A 22,636-nucleotide genomic window follows, 5' to 3' on the forward strand; every position below is an offset into this window, starting at 1 on the left:
TAAACTTCAAGGGAGAAGAAAGCTTATCGATTAGTACAAGGAGTGGCAAAACATTTGCTGTCGTCTGCGGAATTTCTCATATGTGGCTAAGGGACTAACGAAATTACATTACTCAATGGCAGAGACATAATAAAATATGTTTGTACGTTTGTGTGAATGTATTATTTATAATGCAGAAGACTTTGTAAAATAAAGGAAAACGTAAAAAATATTTTATTTAAATTTAGTTGAAAATAGTGTTTTTCAAAATATAATTTTGGAGATGCGGGGCATCGATCCCCGTACCTCTCACATGCTAAGCGAGCGCTCTACCATCTGAGCTACATCCCCGTCGTTGCGTAAAATGTAGCCCTAACGGTAGAAAATGAGAGCTTATGTCTTTTTGCTGTTGTTTTGTATTTTGCAGACAAGGCCACCATGTGCAAGCATAAATAAGGTGCGCCACCAAAGCAATAACAAAACAGGCAAAGAAGTTTATGCTCGAGGTGAAACTAGTTTTTATACCCAACGCATATTTAGAGCCATATGCCACACAATTTTTAAAACCGAGTGAGTGCTCGCAGTTTATTAGTAGGCAACTTATTTTTAACTTTTAAAATACCGCCTCAAAACGCTTCGCGTACTTCCCACTCATTTTTGTTTGGTTGCGTTTACGGGAAAGTTTCGAACGACACTAACCTCACTTAGCACTGGCGTCGTAGCCCTTGAATGGGACTATTATGTAGCAGAATGAAATATATCTTGAAGTTCCAAGAAAAAAAACGGTTCTTTTCTTCTGACACAGACCGTAAGTCAGATATGTCCAGCACTTTTCTCGGGTTTTATTCAAATTATTTACGGCTTCTTTTGGTTTTTTCGTTGTAACAAAGTCGGTTATTAGCGAATGTTTTTTGCCTCTTCGATTTGTTTTTTTTTTATACAAGGTGGCGCAAAATTAATCCCTCTATCGGAAAAGTTATAGTATAATATTTGCAAATGGCGTGGTACGTCAGTAACATTTGACACTTGTAAACTAAACTTCTGCAGTATACAAACAGACAAGCAATGGAGCGCTTAAAGGTCAAATGCGATTGAGTCGAGCACTACACGAGAAGCGGCCGCAATATGCGAAGAGGCATGAAAAAGTGATTCTATTGCATGACAATCCTCGACCTCACGTTGCCAAGCCCGTTAAAACCTACCTGGAAACACTGAAATGGGAAATCCTACCCCACCCGCCACATTCTCCAGATATTGCGCCGTCCGATTATCACCTGTTCCGATCGATGGAACATGGTCTAGTTGACCAGCAGTTCCATTCATATGAAGACATCAAAAAATGACTTAATCCGTGGATGAACAGTTTTACCGCGACGGTATACAAGATCTACCAGAAAGTTGGGGAAAAGTACTAGCCAGCGATAGGCAATACTTTCAATGATTCAACCATTTTTTCAGAATAAAGTTGTATTTTCATTAAAAAACAGCGATAACTTAGTTGCACACCTAATAATATAGATTACGATGAAATTTTAATGCACAAAACAACGAGTTAAAGTTAACTTAAAATCGCATAATAAAGTCGACAGAAATTAAAAAAATAGGCAGCAGATTCTTTTAATACTTTTAATATTTTTTTATGAGTTTCCATAGTTGATTGAACTAGCTAGACTCGGCACCAACTTGACCGATGAGTACATAGAAAATGACATAGGCATACCTTTAACATATAAGCTACGCATCCTTGAGGAAATGAAAGCAAACGAAAGATGGCGTAATGAGGTCACCTGCAAAATCACCCGTCGACTCGTGTGGCCGACTCTCAATGCTAAATGCACAGAATGTCTGCTAAGCAAAAATAAACATAGTCTTAGCACACTGATTTCGGTCATAACAGGGCACTGCCTAATACGTAGGCACACCCAAAGCATAGGTGTGCAAGCACATGACCTGTATAAGTTGTCTTGATGAGGAATAGGAAGAGACAATCTTAAACCTTCTGTGCCATTGTCCTGCTCTATCCAGACGGAGATTTGCTGTTCTTTGCAGACAATTTTTTGATGAATTGGAAGATCTCAGCTCTGCAGAAATAGGAGATATTCTAAAGTTTTTGAAAAGCATACACTGGTTTTAGGAGAAATAGGGAAAGCTCCCCACGCGGCATTACAATGGGCTATGAGCCTAAGTGTGTCCCACAGGAAAACCGCTTGGTTGACCTAATCTAACCATTGCTGATCAATTGTTCATAACAAAGAAATTTCGATATTCCGTTTTTTCCATTGTAAAAAACACACTGACAGCTTCAAATGACTTGTAAAGGAAGACTGAATTGGGCGATCGAAATCAAATTTTTCGTGTGTTGAAATGAAAGATGAAATTTTAAAATTGCGTATACATTTCTATTTCTCTACTGTTTAATTGGAGTCGCGCTTCAAACAATCTGTATTATTTTGGGCTTTCGACTTAAAAATTTAATTCCATTTAGCACTTTCCACGGACAAACACTAAATTTAATACTAAAAATTATAATACTATTGAAATTTTGATAAAAAATATTATACACTTTTAAGAATGATCAACATTTATTGAACTAAAAGCAAAAACTGCTGCAGTTAAACGTGCACGCGATTTGTCATAAGTATTTTAATATGCTGCATACTTTGGCTTTAAAGCATTGGGCTTAAAAGCAAAGCGGCAATACACAAAGCGGTAACAAAAAGCGAAAGCCCGCATGAACAACTATTGACCAAATTAGCCGGTTTCTTTTATTTTTACCAAGGCTATTCATAACAATTTAGATCTCGATTTATGCAAGTTTTGAAATAAGCACAGCAAAAAAATATTAATGAAACACTATCAGCTGTATGTGTTTTCGAGCGGCTCAATGGTCTAGGGGTATGATTCTCGCTTTGGGTGCGAGAGGTCCCGGGTTCAAATCCCGGTTGAGCCCGAACGAATTTTTTTGTTCCATTTAATACAGGGTGAAAACAATAAAAAAAGTGCTTAATAGTATTTATATAAGTGGAAAAAAGTTTTCGACCGATTGCAGGAAATAAATACTCTACCGCTATTGTAATGGTGGATGGGTAGTTGATGTCGGCGTTACCAGCATTTTATACTTGCATAATCAAGACGCAATTTGCCGAATTCACATTGTTTGGCGTTTGTTTTCCAAACAAACAATAAAATATTGGCACATTAATGTTTAGTCAGACGTAAAATTACTTTTAAGTCTTTTTCCTTATGCACACAACAACAACGAACAGAAAGAAAGACGGCAGCAAAATGATACTACCTTTCAAGTCATGGGTGCTTGTCTTGCGCCACTTTTCACTACTCACAGTTGCCGCCGCCGTAAACGAAAAAAGTTTTAAAATAATGCAAAGAAATTTTCATATACATTTTTCCGGGCATTAATCCGCTTTGCTTGCCTGCGCGCCAAATACGATAGAGACTAAATGTGAGGGTTAGTGAGGTTTATTATTGTAATTGTTCTTGGTAGCGAAAATTTGTCTGCCAAAGTACTTTGCGCTCTTAGCACTTGATGAAGTTGTCTTATTTACTGTTATAAAAAACAAAAAAAAAAAAACTAAAAACAAAAACAAAAAAAAACTAAAAACAAAAACAAGTCAAAAAAAAAAAAAAAACTACAACAAATATTTTGAAGAAATTAAGCTATGGCTGAAATTTGCGATTTCCACTCAACAATCATTAATTTAAAACTGGATTTTAAGCTTTCCACTTTTTTATGTGTGCTCAACGTGCACACTTCAATTGATTGGCGGGCACTGTAAGTGTGGCAACATCTTCTCATCGTCTACTTATTTTGTCACCATTGAGCCCAATCATCATAATTTGTTGCTCATTTATCGGCAAACAATATCTCGATTGCTGACTGCCTGTGTCACCTTAGTGAGACAGCAACTTCCTCTACGTACAGTCAGCCAGCCATGCATTGCTGTTTCTTCTATCGTTCTCTCACTTCATTAGTAGTCTCCACCAAAGCTGTCATAATGCTCAATAATGAAAAATGGAAATTTTATCATAAATTGACAAATACTTATTTAATCATACCCATGGCGTGCTAAGAGTGGAAATGGGATGGTATGGTGGGCGCGAGTGATTTCATCGAATTTGCCTAGTGAAATTTCTATGCTGGCGTTTTATCAGCTGTCTCCGATGCTAATATCTTTGGTGATGGCACTGCTTGTGACGCACAATCAACCGTTGCAGGAGACAATAATAAAAGTTTATGTAAGTGTTTCAAATTTAATTAAAAAAATAAACTTTCAATTGCCAGATGCGTATAAGCGGATTTGGCGAGCTTTTTGACGCCTGGCCATGATTAGGCGACAAAACACTAAATTGGAATTCGTATTTTTTTAAGGACTATGGATGCTATTAAATTGTGTATATCTAAAATTTCTGCGTTAATTAGGTTGATTAAGTTAGCAGCGACTTATAATTGACTTATTTAATTGAAGGAGAAAAAATAATCACAATAAATTTATTAAGTTTTGCTAAAGATTTAATAAATAAATAAATTTCTTGAAGATTTTTATTCAAAAATTAATTAGTTAATAAAGTAACTTATTTTAAATCAGCTAAGCTATTTTCATGGCAATAAGTAAAAAAAGTTAAGTTTCATTAAAAGGGGTCTTTTTACTATAAAATTTAATTATTACTGTCAAACTGGCGCCGGTTAGCTTGAGAAAGAAAAAACGGCTGGAGCGCTTTTTTAAACTTGGCCAAAATCGCTTAAGGAGGCATCGCGCCAATCGAGAAGAAGAATTTATCATTAAAGTGGAGTAAGTGGATTGTTTTTTAATTCAAAAAGTACATAATTCGCATAAATTAGCGCGCACATTCATTTAAATCTAATTTACAGTTAGTGTCAAAACATATTAATTACTTTGAAAATTTGAAACTCGTCAAAAAATAAATTTGAATGACAGGTATTTTTCCAAAATAATAATAATATTTATTCTGTGTCTCTCGTTTTATAAGCACTGAACCGAACAAAACATGTAAATTAGGATAAGATGGTTGCCACTCTTCATAAGGGTGTAGAGGGAGTCCACTTAGACCTGAAGGCCCATTGTGATACCACTGGTTTGGACTAAAGTTCCCCTTCTAAATCCCAATGTTCACTACGTTCACCACTTCATCTCTCAGATAAACGTTAAAATACTGTGAATGACTGTCGATTCCAATTCCGCTACACATCAAAAGAAGTAAGATTTTAGACAGCGATTTTAGCAGAGCGGGACAGTGTCAGAGAAAGTGTTCAACGCTCTTCACCTCCTCTTCGCTTCTGCAGCTGCGACAGAAGCAAGTTTAGGGGATCTCTATATGTTTCTCGGTGATGATACCAACCACCGTACTAATGAAAGGCCGGTCTAGATTGATGAGGCACATAGTTTTGTACTCATTCCTTCTGGGCCAAATTTGTCCAGTTATCTGATAAGTGGGTGTAGACCGATTTGACCCACTGCTTGTATGAGGATAAAGAGATGTCCACATATTGGGCAGATTTGACTGATCCCTCCAAGTCAGCTCATCTGCGATGCAAATTCCAGGAACATCTCTGTGGCCAGCAACCCAGATAACGTTCATAGTGCAACTTTTAGCCAACTCATTAAGAATTGATATACACGTATCCCGTGTATAGCTAGCTACCTCACCATAGCGATATGATAAGCTCAGGTATTCGGATGCGGTTGAAAGGGAAGTCAAGCTCTCCCCCGACTACGTAGCTCCGAGTGTATCTTCAGCGAGTTTAGGATCCTAATTGTCGCTTGACAGTCGGAGTAAAGGATTAAGTAAAAATTTTTGATTGATTGTTTGAGGGTATCTTATTAGGAAAATTCACATGTCCAGAACGTTACAATGATTCGTGATAGAAGACTGAGCAACGCTTAACATTTTGTTCGATTTCTTGGCTTTGTTTGAAGAATTCATTGAAAGAAGGTGAATTATAGATCGATTAATTGCAAATAGCTCGTCTAAGTTTTGTAGTAGCAAATTAACCTAATTTTTCAGCACATTTCCAATGGCTGTCGGCATAAATCGGTTCTTAATTGTACAAAAAAGTCGTATTGCACTTTGTCAAATTGCAGATCCGCATCACCAAACGGGTGATTAAACGATTATGAACCTAGTGCAGATCAAATACTTCAATATGCAGCAAAAAAACAAAAATATTTAGCACTCGGGTTAGAGAAGGGCACGTGGCGATTTTAAAAGTCAAGCACACCCCCGTTTTTTGATATGTTTTTGACTCAGGCACGCTCACGATGTCTCGTTTTAAATCACGCATACTTCTTTACGAAACTTTTTTACAATTGAAATTATTGTATAATTATATAAATGGCATTCCATATAAATATATTTTTACGCAGGGTATTAAAAAAATGTATGTAAAATATTTAAGTGGGATCCATATCTCAAGAACAGTTAATCTGTGGACCCATGTTTACTAAGACTCTTTGGCTTCCTTTGGTCCACACTATTACATCCTTAAGCGTTTCGCGGACAAACCGGCAAACTCCGTTAAATTTGTGTAGAAACATAGGGGCAGGACGGCCACCGAAACTTCATACCAAATACTATTGTCCGCGAAAGGGTTAATTATTAAAAAAAATGTTTAACACCATGTATTATATACTTAAAAAAAATTCGTCTAGATATTAAAGCTACTATTTATTTGAAATAAAATCGAGAATCCTTTTTTTTCAAAATCGGCTTTCTTTTCGAATTCGTCCTCACACGGAAAATATTCTTTCAGAGCTAGGTGGTGTGTTTAAAATTTCCTTCAGCCGAAGGCATCTATCGCTAGCGCTGCGAGTTGTATTGAATTTGTAGAATATTTATTTATTGTACAAATTAATTAAAAAAAAAATAAATAAAAATAAATAAATAATAAGATTTGACTTGAAATATTTCTTAAGAGTGGCAAGTTTCCTCGCTTTGTTCCAAAAATTTTAAGCATCCCACTTTTTATTTTCTGATTTTTCTTAAATAAATCCTTAATTACACATTAATGGATTCAAAAAAGGTTCTTCAGCTTCATCTGTTGTTGCATGGTTTTTTGCTATTTTCAAGACAGGAGTTTCAGCAGCCAGATCGTCGTCAGATGCATTTTCCTCACAGTGTTTTTGTAGTTCTTTGTAAATACCACAAAATGTACTGTATTCATGGTTAAGGGATTTTTACAATGTTTTTCGTGATACATTTTTTCTTTAATTATTTATAAAAATAATATTCATTTTATAACAAATACGTTATAAACAAATCAAAGCTTCAAACTTTGCCGAAATTCCCAAAAATTTAACAAAATTGTCTACAAAATTTTCAAGTTTTTTATTGGAATCTTTAGAAAACTTCTGGCTGTGTAGTTTTATAGTCCAATTGAATGGACTGGTGTGTAAGTATGAAGACGCTCAAAATGTGGGCTGAAATTAACAGAAAATTTCCGTCAAGCACAAAAATTACGTATTTTGCCCATCTACAGGGTCTGGTACTCGAAGTGTAACCAACTTCAGACCGCTCGCGCAGCTGATGCACGGCCATCAACTGTCTGTTAGTTGACTAAATGACAGTTCAGAGTATTGTTTACGAGCCCGCGGAGGCATTTCGCCGAGAGCAAACGGGGAAAAAGTAAATCAGTAATGGATTTCAGACGTAATTGTGTAATTGCATTATATTTGGCTGGAAAATTACAACCAGCAATTGTTCGAGAGCTTGAGCACCGTAAAGTAAATAAAGTTTTTGTTTATCGCACCATCGAGCAAAAGTAAATTGATTCTTAATTTTGTATTATTTTCACACATTTTTTACTTTGAATTGAATAAAAGTAATTTTCCAAACTAAATTTATGTCCTTTGTCGTTGGTTACACTTCGAGTGCCGGACCCCGTATAATTAGTATGTAACGCTTTAGTCCTGCCATAAGTTCTGTTATAGATATGATACTTTTTTAATGAAGTTAGTTTATTATAAAACTTTTTTAATGAAGTTAGTTTTACTTAATTATAAAAATATTAAAAAACCATTTTAAATTATGATTCGAAAAAGCAACGAAGGAAAAATGGGCCAACCGCATTTTTAAAACAAGAATTTTAAATTTTTTGCGTTTTTTACTTACTTAAAAATCTTTTATATTTTCCGCCCGCGGTAAAAGCTGCTAACACCTTTTAGTAAAATTTTACAGTAGAGCCAGAAAACATCATTAAGTAATAACTGCGAACTACCGTCAAAGCTTGAAAATACGTTTTTTTACTATTTTTATTGACCTTGGAAAATATAGTTTTTTTTCACTACGTTTTAAGTTATAAATGAACAAGAAGTTAGTTATTTGGATCAAAATGTGGCGTTAGCAGCTTTTGCCGCGGCGACGATGATATCTGCTTATAGACCGAATTGTTGTCACTATAAACAGAGACATTAATGAGCGAGATAATTTGTACTTCAGCAAAAACATGCAAATGATTATACCAATCAGACATATGTAGATACAACAACAATGTACACATATGTATGTGTATCATGTATAAGTTTAAAAATTGGTAAGATAAGCGGCTCAATGGTCTAGGGGTATGATTCTCGCTTTGGGTGCGAGAGGTCCCGGGTTCAAATCCCGGTTGAGCCCGAACGACTTTTTTTTAGAAAAAATTCAAAAATTGTATCTTCACTAGAATATAGTGAAGAGCAGCGAAATGAATTCTTTTACTTTAGTAAAATTTTTTTAAACTTTGGTCTGGCACGCAAGTAATAATGCAGCAAATAGTTGACAAAAGTAAGAAATTCGGACACCCTGCTATGCTGACAGCTGCTATAGCGCTACTTTTGACAGATGTTACGATGTTAAATTTTTCTGAAACAATTTCGTTTGCAAAATGGATCAGTGAAAACTACATTTCTCAAAAATATGGATATTTTCGGACGTTGGCTCAACGGAGCCAGGAATAAAAAAAATGTGTCGAAAAATTTATTGGGCTGGCTCGATATTCGAGTATATATATACATATGTATATAATTGAGAGAAAGAAAACTTTTTCTATCATTTGGTGTTTCATGGACTGGCTGGATACAGGACATAAAAACACCAATGTACGTTCATCATTTCCGTTTGGTGAGTATTGTGATCTCGAAGTGTCATTACCCATTTTTTTCGGAAAATCGGGCTGGAAAGGAGATTTACGTCAACGGATAATGATATAGAACCCACGACAAATGATAGTATCATACATCAGCATTATGTTTATTCCTATTTTTTTTTCTGTGAATGTTAATTTTTTTTATAAAAGTATAGCCCATTATCTAACAAAAGCCATATAAATCCATGCTTCAAACTATAGACAATAATTAGAAAAACTCCAACAATTTTTCATACCAATTCCATGGTTTTTAATCAGAATATCTACAAACAATTTTGGTATGCAGTTTTATAGTTTATTAAATTTTAGTACAATAAAGTGCAAGTTTGAAGTTGCTAAAAAACCTGTTGATTTTTTTAAATTTTTTTCTTCACGGTTTTGCGCATTTTCTTCATGTAAAAATAATGAACTTTAAAAAGCAAGAAAAATAGTCAAAACTGGTCAAAATGTTTAGGTGCTATCGTTTAATTACGGGATGTAAAAAAAGGTAAATGTTTTTTGTGCCGCATTATTGACGGAATACAAGCGAAGACGGACGAACTAGTAACGGTGGCACGCAAACTCGGGCTTGAAGTAAACGTCGCAAAAACGAGGGCATTGGAATCAATCACACCAACAATAACCCCGTAACGATAGATGGCAAAGAAGTGGAGTTCGCTACCTGGGCTGCACTATAGCAGCGGACGGCGGAGCTGAGTAAGGCAAAGGCTGCATTCGGTCGCTTATGATTTGGGCAAACTCGCAAATTACCAGAAACTCCAAGCTGAGGACATTCAACGCATGTGTCAAGTCGAGGCTGATATATGGAAACTAAGCTTTTTTCGAAAACGATTACGCAGAAACTTCAATGCTTCACCAACAAATGCTTGAGGACAATATGCAGAATATTCTGGCCCCTAACATGCAGGAAATGAAGTTGGATAGGCCACGCTCTTAGAAAACCGCGCCACAGCGTCACAAAAATGGCCCTAGATTGGAACCAGAAGCCGCGGCCGGGCAAAGAACACCTGAAAAAGATCCCTCCTGCTTGAGTTATCTTCCATAACATAAGCAGGAACAATGCTAAGACGATAACATCTAACCTCGTACGAAATTCCTGTGAAGAATATTTTTACGTTATGTATTCTGGAGCAATTTGGGCGCTAAGTCACCAATTCAAAGTCTTTGGGCTATTTCTGTGGGGTCATCTCAAAGATAGGGTTTATGTGAATAAATCAGAAATAGTTGAATCTTTTTTACTTTATTACACTCGGTGCAAAATTGCCTAGCTATAGCCCGTATTATGCCTAAATGTCATCGAAAATTTCATCGAAATGATTAAAATTTCCAAGCGAATACGCGCGAGATATTTGGAAAATATTATTTATAAATTGTGAACCCTTCACTTTTATTATAAACAATAGACTCTTAAAGACTATTTATTTCTCGCCGAGTAATTTTTTTTTTTCAATGGTTAGTGAAATATCAAATTTTAGGCATTTTCGAAAATTATCGTTGGTTACGATGGTTGTCTTTTAACAGGCTCGCCTTTGCTCTTTATCGAAAAGCTTGGTATTTTGGAGCATATATTTACAACGTTCTCACCTACCAGCCTTATTTGTTACTTTTTCAGTGAGTTGAAAAACTCGTCTGACCCAAAATACGGAAAATTTTCGTGTGATGATTTATTACGATTTTCGACGAGAGTGGAGTGCATTGATCTATTTACTTCTACATTTGGCGTTGAAGCACCACATTTAGTCACTGAAACGCTGGTGCATTTGAGTTCCAACGTGGCTGTCGATCCTTGCAGGATGAATTTCGTGAAGGCCGTCCAAAAACGGTTGTTGTGCCAGAAAAAATCGATACTGTGCGTCTATTGATAAGACAAGATCGTTATGTGACATATAGGGACATCCGTGGGCTAATTAGTGGGACTAGCATACTTTCAATATTGCATGAACATTTGGTCCTTAAGATTTGTTCTCGTTGCATAGCGCACAATTTGATAATTGCACGAAGGACTCATGTCGATTGGTGAAAATAAATGCAACCGCGGTGGTTCAAAGTGCATCTATTATCTCGTAACAGATGACGAATCTTAGATTTATGCATATGAGCGGGAAATAAAGCAACAAACGACAACAAAAGTTGTTGGCGGAAGAAACACCTCAAAGTAAATGGTCGTCGTGTTGTTTTCAGAAAATCTGGTCATGTCGCAACTGTACCACTATAGAAACTTAAAACAGTCAATGCTGAGTGGTACGCAAAGATTTTTTTGCCAAATGTTAACGGAAGTAAAGAAAACCAACCGCCGAAGACGAATCATCCTTCACCAAGACAAAGCTAGGTCTCACATATCGGTTCACACAAGAGTTTTTGAGCACTCAAAATATCGAATTACTAAGACATCTGCCTCCAGCTCCGATTTTAGCATCTAATGCTTTATTTTTGATGAGGCTTTAATGCTGGTTTTGAATACATCAACTTCTGAATGGCAAAAGAGCTTTGGAAATTAGTTCAAGCGAATGCAGAAGTGTATTGATTTCCAAGGACAATATTTTGGAACACAATAAACTCCTTTTTTAATTATTATTTTACTGTGTTTTCATTATTGGGTGCAGACAATTTATAAATGACAACCCTCGTATATGGAATCGTGTTACTTCCCGATTTTCAACGTATCTTTTTTTGCCTTAGACATTTTAACTTTTACTTGTGTAAATATAAATACATACACATATGAAATACAATACCATTGAATAGGTACGCTGCCTGTATCTATCGATTTCCTTGTGCTACTCAGAAAAAATGTAAGCTATAATGAAATTTCACTTTTTCTACAGATGGCATCACTGCCGCGGTGTGTAATTTTTTATGACCACTAAAATAAGTACTTTGCGGATAACTTTAATTAAGTGATTTAAGTGACTTTAATTAAGTGAAAAATATTTTATATAACATAAGCAGCCTTCAGCTAATTCAGCTCGTTCATTACAAATAAGTAATAAGTAATATGAATTTTTGTAGCAGTGAACAGTTGTGGTGGGGAGGCTTGTTAACAATCTTCGAAAAGAAAAAAAAATTGGTACAAATTTATCGCTGAGTCAATTGGACGGTCCAAAAATTTTGTTGTAAATGCCATTCAGCCCAAAAAATACATAAAAGGACGTGATGGCAAAAGGATAACGACTTGCACTACTGATAATTTAATTTGTTCCACTTGCCAAGGGGATCTTTTTAAGACCTCAAAGGCCATTGCCAACAAACCAACAAAGTAGTATCAAGGAGAACTGTATGGCGTCGATTGCACAACATGAACCTGCCAGGCAGAATAGCTCGTAAAGTTCCTCTGTTACAACAAACAATTCTAAGGAAGAGGAAACGTTTTGGTGTGGATCAGAGAGTATGAAAAATTGGTATCACCTGCTTTGGAACGACGAAATAAAAATTAATTTAATTGGAAACAATGGAAGGAGAAAAATCAGATGCCCTAAAGAACAAGAGTTTTCACTGCGATAAAAAAAAATTTAAGCACGGTGGCGGCAACATAATTATTTGGGATGATTCTCTTGGTATGGAGTAGGATCTATTCACCTCTTAACCAATAAAATGGACAAATTTATTTAGAAGGACATATTTCAAGAAGTAATGCTAGAATTTACCGAGGAGAATATGCCACTTCAGTGCCTTTTATGCAAGACAGCTCGACCTTTCGCTCTTCAATGTTAGTACGTGAATGGTTTTTACAAAATAATGCTAAAATTATGTATTGGCCAAGCCTGTCACTCGACCTAAACGCTATTGAAAACCTTTGGAAAGATTCAAAGAAGCGAATCGGGAAGGTAACAGCCAAAAATAAGAAGCATTTATGGCAAAAAATCAAAGAACAATATCGCAGAAACCTGTCGTAGGACTGTCAATTCTATGTCAAATCAAATACACAAAGTAAGTGACAATCATGGTGGACACAGGGGTTTTTTATTAAACTTTTCACAGCATTTTTATTAAAATCACTAAGTACCTCTATTTCTATTATTAATTTAAAAAACTTGCATTTTTCTTATGAACGTGGGGGTACCAACTTTAATGAATTTTTTTTTTAATTATTTATATGAGACAACTAGCAGCTGGAGCTATCGACTTGTACTTAATTAAAATAAGAATAACAACTTCCAAAAGGACCTTAAGCATGCATATGCAACCGTATCACTCGCTTGCTGGCAGAACATCATAACTCAAAAAATCAAAATTCAAGAAAAATGGATTAAAGTTTTCAATTTACTATTTTTATCCTTAAGTAAAAGTAAAGACACATTTCCTTCTAATGAGACGCTGTTAAAATATATCGCCATAATTTTTTTAAACAGCATAAAGAAGAGCTGATATAAGAAAATATTTTTTTTTTGATTAAGACACTCTTGCAGCAAATGAGAGATATAAATTTTGATTTTATCAACTACGCTCACCTTTCACTTTTATTATATTTTTCTGTATTGGAAACAGATAACCTTTGTGCATACATTAACTTTTTAGATTTTTAAATTCACATCAATTAGTTTTACTTGTTAATATTTTTAGTTTTTTTCGACATTTTTCGCATTACAAAGCACTTTTACTTATTTACTTATTTATTTATTTTTTTATAATTTTATTGCATTCGTTTCAAGTTTAAGTGATTTTTTAAGTTCACTTTCGCTTCAAAGAAAATTACTACTGCAACTATGTTGCCTTTTTAATTTTGATAAAATACAGTCTTCAATTTTGAAAATCGGTCCTTTAAGCCAATTAGCATTATTTGTTAGTCCTTTTGGTTTTCTTCACAAAAATTTCACATTACAAAGTACTTTTACTTATATATTTACTTTTTTATACTTTTTGCTGTATTGTTTCAAGTTAACATTTCAAATGTTAGCATTTTTTTGAGTTTACTTTCGTTTTAAACTAAATTACTGACGCAACTATGTTGCCTTTTTTAATTTCGATAAAATACAGTCTTCAATTTTGAAAATCAGTCATTTATGCCAATTAGTTGCAATCAAATTGCGTTACAATAAACTTAAAATATCATCACAGCTGACACTCAATCAATGATCGATACTCTTTTACACAAGTTTAGCAAAAAGGTATATTGCAAAAAAAAAAAATTTCAATCACGTATGCAACACACCACGAAAAAGGCCACCACACTAAAAACGCTTAATTATTTATGACTCACATTAACTTCCGGCAACAAAATGGCCAAATAAAAGCACACCACACAACACAAAAAATTAACACCCACTTAAATATCCATTAACCAGTTCGCGTTCCGTCGCGCTGTTGGACCAAACACACATCATCCATACCATAGTGGATGTGGAAAAAGGAACGCGTGCGAATTTGTTGCGTCGCGTTGATATCAAAGCCGGAAACGGCCATACACACTGATTAGGTTGATGTTGACAACGAAGCAACCGAAACTGTGGGCCAGCAGGGGAAAAAATTACTACCCATGTTTTAGGCCGTTAGAAAAAATACCGTGCCGACTTTGAGGATGTGAAAGCATCCGTGAACCGATGCGACACGCAGCAACGACGGTGATAATAACGACCGATTTGGGAGCTGTCGTGCGATGAAATGCCAATTCACCGAACGTCACACGCTGGCCGGACCCACGAAAAGCAGACAACAACCAAAAAGTCTCTGGGTATGAAGGTAGCCACTTAGCAGCAGCAGCAACAGCAGGATACCCGCATAAACAAAGCTACAAACATACATTCATACATAGCACAGTTATAGGGGCGAGGCAGCCGTACCAACAGCGAACTCTGTTCAAACACAATAGCACACAACAACAAAAAGATAAACAGAGCAATAAAAATGAAAAGATATAATTTTACATTCGCACATAACACTGAGAACGACCAACCCTCGGTAAAGACGAGTCACATACGAAAGAAACAAAAATCAAAAACTACATAAATAAATACAAAACAAAACTCCAAAATCAAAACAAAACGAAACAATAGAATAAAAAAAACAACATAAACTCATGATAGAAAAAAGAAAAACAAAACCATAGCATAGTGGGTGGGTCTGCGGTGAATACTGAGCGCAAAATTCTACACCAGTGAGAATCAAATAATACAAGTATGTAAAGTGCAAGAGTGTGTAGCAAGGAGAGTGTCGGGTGAAAAATCGAGTCAGCATCAGTATCACGTGGTGTTGATCCAATTAAAACCTAAAGTAAGTGTAACTTTGTTATTGTAATCGAATTGTGCGGCAGCACGTGCTTAACACGTTTCGTAAAATGACACGAGTTGGCATCAGAGAGCGCATTCGGTGCCAAAGAGCGTAAAATTGCAACGCGCCAAATTATTATGAATGAAATTCGCTTGAAATGTTTTGGTGCGCATGCCTTTGAGCGCTCAGTCAGATGAAATCTACTCAAGTAATATACTTTACGATTATTTGGTGGTTTCAGTCTAAGTAGGATATTGAAGTCGAGTAGTCACACCGAATATTTTTTGTAATTTTTATGTTTTGTGTGAGCAATAAAACGTAAAATCCTAATGGCAAATTATTTTTTTAGCAGTTTCATTTTTTTATTCAAATTAAATTGGAGGAAATTCAATGCAATTAAAAAAAACATAGCATACAAATATTTTCTTAAAAATTAGTATCTCGTTAAAAAAGTGTTTTTAGACTATTTACTGTCTGTCCAATTTGGGTGCTCTTAGGCTTGAAATTTTCTTTTCTTTTCTCTTTTATTTTAAATGTTTAGTTATATTTCTTACAAAGTTTTTAAACTGAAAAAAAAAAATAAATAAATAAATAAAAATACAAAATTTCGAAAAAAATAGAAAGCATCATTATTTTTTATTTTCACACGCATCAGCTACTGGAAAATATGCCCAGTTGACTCAACATTAAAAAATCAAATTTAAGAAAAGAAAAAAAATGAAAAAGTAAGTCAGTTTTTTATATTTATAGATAAAAAATATCAAAATATATTGGAGAAAAAATTCATTGGGCTTCACATTTTCGATACAAAATGATGCGATATTGAACTGATGCCTGTCAAACACACGTAACTCGAAAAGTACTATTCCCATAAAAAAAATAACAATATCAATTACCAATTTATTCGCTTTTCTGGAGTTTAAAAAATATTAATAATAACACAGGCCAACAACCAAAAAACTTTTTCGATAATTTTAACTATTACTTTGTAATTTGGTGTCCTGATTACGAAAAAAATTACTAAAAAGTTATATCACCCATCAATTTTTCACATTTTACAATTAAGTAAAATTAAGGTTTATGTACCAAAATGTATCGGATATATTTCACAGTCCTGCGATGTACAGTTTCTAAAACGGCTATGGGTGTTTCTTGAAGGTTTTTTAATGCTGAAAACGAATATGACCTTGAAAATGCTCCAGCACCTCAGGATTTTTGGCAATTTGAGGTTAAATAGTCAAAAAATGCAGATTTTGACCATTTTTTAAATTATTTTTTGAACAAGGTAAAGTTTTTTTTAATTTTCCACAACGGCATCGCAAAGTACTCGTCTTCAGCTTTAAAACCCATTTTTAAAAATATTTTTGCGATTAATATAAAAAAAGTTATACTATTTTGAATTCGCCCTTTACAGGGGCGTTAGAGAGTTATAAAGGTGGAATTTGCATATCTAAAAGTCTCCAATTCAAAATAGAATAACTTTGTTTATATTAATCGTAAAAATATTTTTAAAAAAGGACCTTGAAGCTAAAGAGTAGTACTTTGCGATGCCGCTGTGGAAAATTAAAAAAAAAACTTTACCTTGCTAAAAAAAAAATTTAAAAAATGGCCAAAATCTGCATTTTTTTACTGTTTAACCTCAAATTGCCAAAAATCCTGACGTGCTGGAGCATTTTCAAGGTCATATTCGTTTTCAGCATAAAAAAACCTTCAAGAAACACCCATAGCGGTTTTAAAAGCTGTAAAAAAGCGAGATTTTGCAGGCCTGTGTAATTTAAGTCATTTTCGTGTTCAACGCCCCCAAATTAGTCTAAAAATACTTTAACAAAGAACTTTTTTCGTGTAGACTAGTGTAGACAATTTGTTATACAAGAAGGTGTTTAATAATTTTGAATTATATAATATTGCAGTAACCAGCTTTATTCTGTGCTGTTGTATACGAGTTTTCGATTTTTTTTAAATACTTTTTTTTCCATAAAATATGAAATAGCTAAGAATAGGATGAAATGAATAAAAAATCAGAAACAAATATTTGTGAATATACTATAATGTCAGAGTAACAAAGTTGATGTACAAAACTGATCCCTAATTATTATCTGAATGGGTCACAAAAGCCATATAATGCAAAGATTCAAATTTTGTAAATTTTTTTTAAAGTTTTTTAATCAGAGTTTTTAGAATTTTTCTGCGTGTTCAGTTTTACAGCCTATTGAATTTGAGTACAATAAAGTGCAGGTCGCAAGTGACTTAAAAATACCATTAATTTTTGACTTTTTTTTCGCTGCGGTGTCACGCTTTTCCTTCCACACAAAGTACATGCCCGGACATTTACACGGAAAAAGGGTTCTCCATTAACCCATCCAAAACAACACTTCTACCGTTTACTAGGAGAAGGAACATAAATCTCAAATGTCCGACCCTTAATGGAACAACACTTCAACTCTCGACAGAAGCGAACTATCTTGGCGTCAGTCTTGACAAAACGCTTACGTGGAATTCCCATATTGAGAGAGTTACTTCAAAAGCCACAAGGGCATTCTTTGCCTGCACAAGGCTTTTTGGTAAGACATGGGGACTAAACCCTAGAATGACCTTCTGGACATTCACCACAGTTGTGAAACCCATAGTCATTTATGCATCCTTAGCATGGTGGCCCAAGGTCAAGCAAAGAAAGGCAGCAAACGAATTAAACAAACTGCATCGCCTGATATGTGTTGGTATTACAGGGGCTATGAAAACATGTCCCACGGATGCATTGGGTGTGCTCCGCTTCCAATTCTAACTGAAAGGGAAGCTCGCTCGAGTGCCTTAAGATTAAAAGGTATATCTGAACTTAAAAGTGGGGATATGAAAGGACATTTAAAGATCTTGGAAAGCTTCCTACATAGTCCCATTCTTTATAGGGAGTATATACTATCACCCAAACCAATACTCTTCAAGAACTTCCAAGTTATAATTAATGAACAAACAGACTGGAGAACTAACTCTATCACTTTCAAACCTGGCTCCCAGCTATGGTTTACTGATGGGTCCAAATTGGAAAATGGTATAACAGGGGCAGGAATCAATGGGCCTAAATTCAAAAAATAAATTCCGATGGGATTCTACCCAACAATATTCCAGGCAGAAATACATGCCATCGAAATATGTGTGAGGGAATGCCTTAGCAGGAAAATGAGAGGTACTCACATCTACATACTTTCAGATAGCCAAGTGGCTCTAAAAGTCCTTCTATCAACAACCATCACCTCTAAATTGGTAAACGATTGCCTAAACCTCCTAAACACGTTAGGAAACCTCAACACAGTAACACTATGTTGGATTCCGGGACATGAAGGACATGAGGGAAATGAAATGGCTGATGACCTTGCAAAACAAGGAGCAAATATGCAACTTACTGGTCCTGAGCCTTTCTGTGGACTCACAAAAGGCCATCTTAATGAATTCCTTAGAAAATGGGAAGAAAGAAAACTTACCGCACACTGGCTAAACTGTGCCGGTCAGCGTCAAGCCAAACTATTCCTAAGTCCCAACAAAGGAATATCTGACAAGCTTCTCTCACTAAGCAGAGTAGATCTGCATCTTTTAACAGGATATCTTACAGGTCACTGCAGCTTGAGGTATCATCTAAATAATATTGGTCTATCTGAGACCACTGTCTGCCGCTTTAGCGAAATGGACATAGAAAGCTCAGAACATGTGCTTTGTGAATGTCCTGCGTTGGGCAGACAGAGCTTCATCACCTTGGTGGTATCGTAGTATCTCCATGCAATCTTTGGAGCAACAAACCCAAAATTGTGCTAAAATTTTTAAAAAGCCTAAAACTCTAGGGTTACAAAATAGGCCTTTCACAATAGATCAGCTCTGGTCGCAGTGCGTAATGGCCTTCTAATAATAATAATAACTAAAACGAATACGCCAAATAAAATCCGACTCATCTGACGAAAGTTCAGGCGTTACATGGGAGTATTGAAGCAGAGGCAGATGATTAATTAACAAATTAACAGAAGATAGAAAGTTGGTTGTGGGAGTCAAATTCGAAAAGTACAACCAGAAAACGTAGATGAATTAAAAGAAACATTTGGCTACTGCGCCTATAATACCAAATTTTTTTGGAGGAAATCACCACAGAGTTGAGTCTTCATTAGGCTAGTTATATTAGACTTTGCATAGAGCGCACCTATATGGAGTTGAAGCTGACAAGCTGACAATTCCGGAAAATTCTGCTTCAATTTCACGTTGTTGCCCAGAATATATTTGTAAACTTAAATTTCCCAATTATTATCTAAAATAAGGCAACATTTATCCAAATTATTTATTATCTTGTGCTTAATATTTCTTTAACTACAAGCCTGTAAATGAATTATTGCTTACGCTTTCTTGTAAAATTAAATATTAAAAAATATCTAGCGAAATTTTGCTTGCTTTTAATCAGAAGCGAACTCTTAGATGTGAAATATTCCCCTCCTAAAGCCAAAAGCACCCGCTTAGGGAGTTCATTTGATAAAATGACTTTACCCAAAAATGTTAAATTAAAACGTACAACAGCTTCATCAATAGAAGCCGCTTTAATTTTTCAAAACTCAATAATTTGCTTCGAGAAAGCAACATTGCTTTTTAAAATTGATCAGCCACGTCTCGAGAAATATTGTTTCAAGAAAAAGGTATCAAATATACTCCTGGAAATTTTGCGCCGAATTTAGGTACGATTTTTAATGCAGAAGTCGAACCTAAACTAAACTGAACATACAAGGGACCAATAGCTTGAGCGCATTTTCATCTCATGCGCACTAAAGCAAATTTTTTCAACAAAAAATGTGAGATTTGAAACCAGTATTAAAAAATTGTTACAAAAACTAAAAGTCCCTACAATTTTTGAGCTAAAAATCTTAAAAAAATGTTTTGTCAAAGTTCGGTTTTTTACCGAAACCGAACCGAAGACATATTGAACTTTTGTAGCCAAACATGACCGAAGCCAAAGCTCGATCGTTGCTTAGTAATGTCCGAAGAAAAATTATTACACGCCCGCTCTATGTAAAGTATTGCCTTACAGTGCAATTTCAATACAACTAAAGGTCTTAAAAAGAATGGTTTTTAATGCTCTGAAATATTTTTCGAAGCATAAAACTGTAGAAACTGATAAAACTGTTCAAACTAGCAATTTTTGTAAAGTCCTTTGTTTTTGAAAAGGAAAGAGCTGGTGCACTTCGAGGTGCATGGATTGAAATTCATGCCAGCCTATCCCGCAAGAAACCAATAGTTACTGCATCCCCGTTTTGATAAAGACAGACTCTTGTAACGAGATGATCTTATTGGGAAGAGCTTCTTGATGCATCGTCGAGGAGAATTTTCTCGAGACCACATCTCATTCACTCAGAGTTAATGTCGATATAATTTATTTAGCGATGAAACAGAGATAAATAGTGTGGGACCAGGTGGTAGGAAGGATGTGTGTGGGCTCAAACTAGCAGCATTCGGTTCCAAGTATGTCTCCCCACTAGTAAAGTATAGAGATGGGGCAATAAGAGTTCGAAATTCTAATGCAAATTTGTTGAATTTTTTAAAATTTTGTACAAAGCTTGAAACTTTGAGTTATATGGTTTTTATTGCAGTATGAACTATATTTAAAAAAAAAGTAAATAAATTAAATAAAAAATAATTAGTCAAAACTTACAACATGTCGCGCAGCTATTATTGTGAACTCTGGTATATGTAGCCTAACTGAAGTCTGAAATTAATAAAACTTTACCTTATATGTAATACATTTTATTGCAAAAGATGCTAAGCAGTGAGAGTGGCGTGGATTTTTCAACGGTGTATGTATTTAAATTTGAAAATGTTAATGATTTCCTTTTCTTTCGTTCTTTTTGATCACATTTTAATTTTGCCTTTAAGGCACTGTAACACCCTACACTTACTAAAAAATTAATAAAAATTTCAGCATTTAAGAGTGTAAAATTTCGGCTCAACCAGATTACCACTACATTTATAAGTAGTATAACTCCCATACTACGATCTCTGACCGCAAGTTTACCATTCTCAGCAACTTTGTTGCCAAAACCAATAAATTCTGCAAAACTTGATGCCCCTTTTGTTGTTTTTCTTCAACTTCAGCGAGTTGACACAAGAAATGCATATTTAGTCAAGTGTTAATAATGCCGTCCCAAATGAATTTAGAAGCGTCAACTAACGCGAGCTAAAACTGAAGAAGGTAGATATGCGTTTTTTGCGTGCTCTTTGCGGGCATAGACCGAATTTTTTCGTGCGCTGTGCATACATACTGGCTTAAGGATAAGTTTTATGCTGCCTTTGTTTTTTCTAGTATTACTGAGGGGTGCAAATCTTTTATTTTTTCATATTTTTCTCGATTGAAGGTGAAAGTTTGCGCAGCTGATAATTTTGTTATTCAAAATGGTGTCTTCCTGCTGTCGTCTTGAATATTTCTTTATTTGCTTACTGCTGCTGTTGAGGTACGAGGTAGGCAAGAAGTCCTTTAAACTTTGAGTATGAGTTATGCGCTGACAGTAAATTGCAGCGGACCGACAGTTACATATGAACAGTGAAATAGAAAACTCTGCATACTCCCAGTGATTACTTGCTCTGAGTACTACGTGGCCATTAACTTGGCGCTTTAAATTCATATAAAATAAATAAATTTAAAAAATATTTTGTAATTGGTAGCAACGGCTTACTTTGATCTAATATGAAGGCCCAACAGGATACCACAGCTAGATTCATTAATATTGCTCAACGAACTAGTGCCCTTAGTGAGTGTCTTAAGGCATTTTTAATTGATCCGCCGCGTGATTTAGGTTGCATAAAAATGGCTTTTGCAGATATGGCCACCTACTGCTCTTGCACAGTGCAAGATAGCGTAGAAATTTATTTTGAACAAAAAAAAAAAAAAAAAAAAAATGGTTTGTGAAGTTCATACGAGCACTGGTGGCATCATCGGTTCTTATTTCTTTCGTTGGGGTGAATGGATAGTGCTATCGAGCTATGCTGACTGAATTATTGTTTTCAAAATTTAATCAGCTAAACATCGACTACTTTTGGTTCCAAAAACACGGTGCAGCTTGCCACACAGCACGTTTAACAATCGATTTATCGTAATATTCAAGCTACCATTAACGCCAAACAGTCAGATTTATTTGAAAAAGTAGTTAAAAGTTGGAGTGATCGAATGGGCCATGTAACTCGTAGCCGCCGCGGTCATATGCCGGATATCTATTCATTTAAAGTCTCAAGCTCTTAAAAACACTCAATACATATAATAATATAATAATGCTTACGGCT

The 22,636-nt window shown here is 35.1% G+C and overlaps 1 protein-coding gene and 3 non-coding genes across 4 annotated transcripts in view; 2 read left to right on the plus strand and 2 right to left on the minus strand.

Moving 5' to 3' along the window:
- Positions 1-22,636, minus strand: part of LOC129246726 (serine-rich adhesin for platelets) — a 76,857-nt gene that overhangs the window by 40,964 nt on the left and 13,257 nt on the right. The window lies entirely within an intron of this gene.
- On the minus strand, positions 258-330 carry Trnaa-agc (transfer RNA alanine (anticodon AGC)). Its single transcript has one exon. It is a non-coding gene; the product is annotated as a tRNA-Ala (tRNA).
- On the plus strand, positions 2,858-2,929 carry Trnap-ugg (transfer RNA proline (anticodon UGG)). Its single transcript has one exon. It is a non-coding gene; the product is annotated as a tRNA-Pro (tRNA).
- Trnap-ugg (transfer RNA proline (anticodon UGG)) lies at positions 8,557-8,628 on the plus strand. The gene has a single exon. It is a non-coding gene; the product is annotated as a tRNA-Pro (tRNA).

The sequence above is a fragment of the Anastrepha obliqua genome, chromosome 1, assembly GCF_027943255.1.
Source record: "Anastrepha obliqua isolate idAnaObli1 chromosome 1, idAnaObli1_1.0, whole genome shotgun sequence".
NCBI lineage: Eukaryota > Metazoa > Arthropoda > Insecta > Diptera > Tephritidae > Anastrepha > Anastrepha obliqua.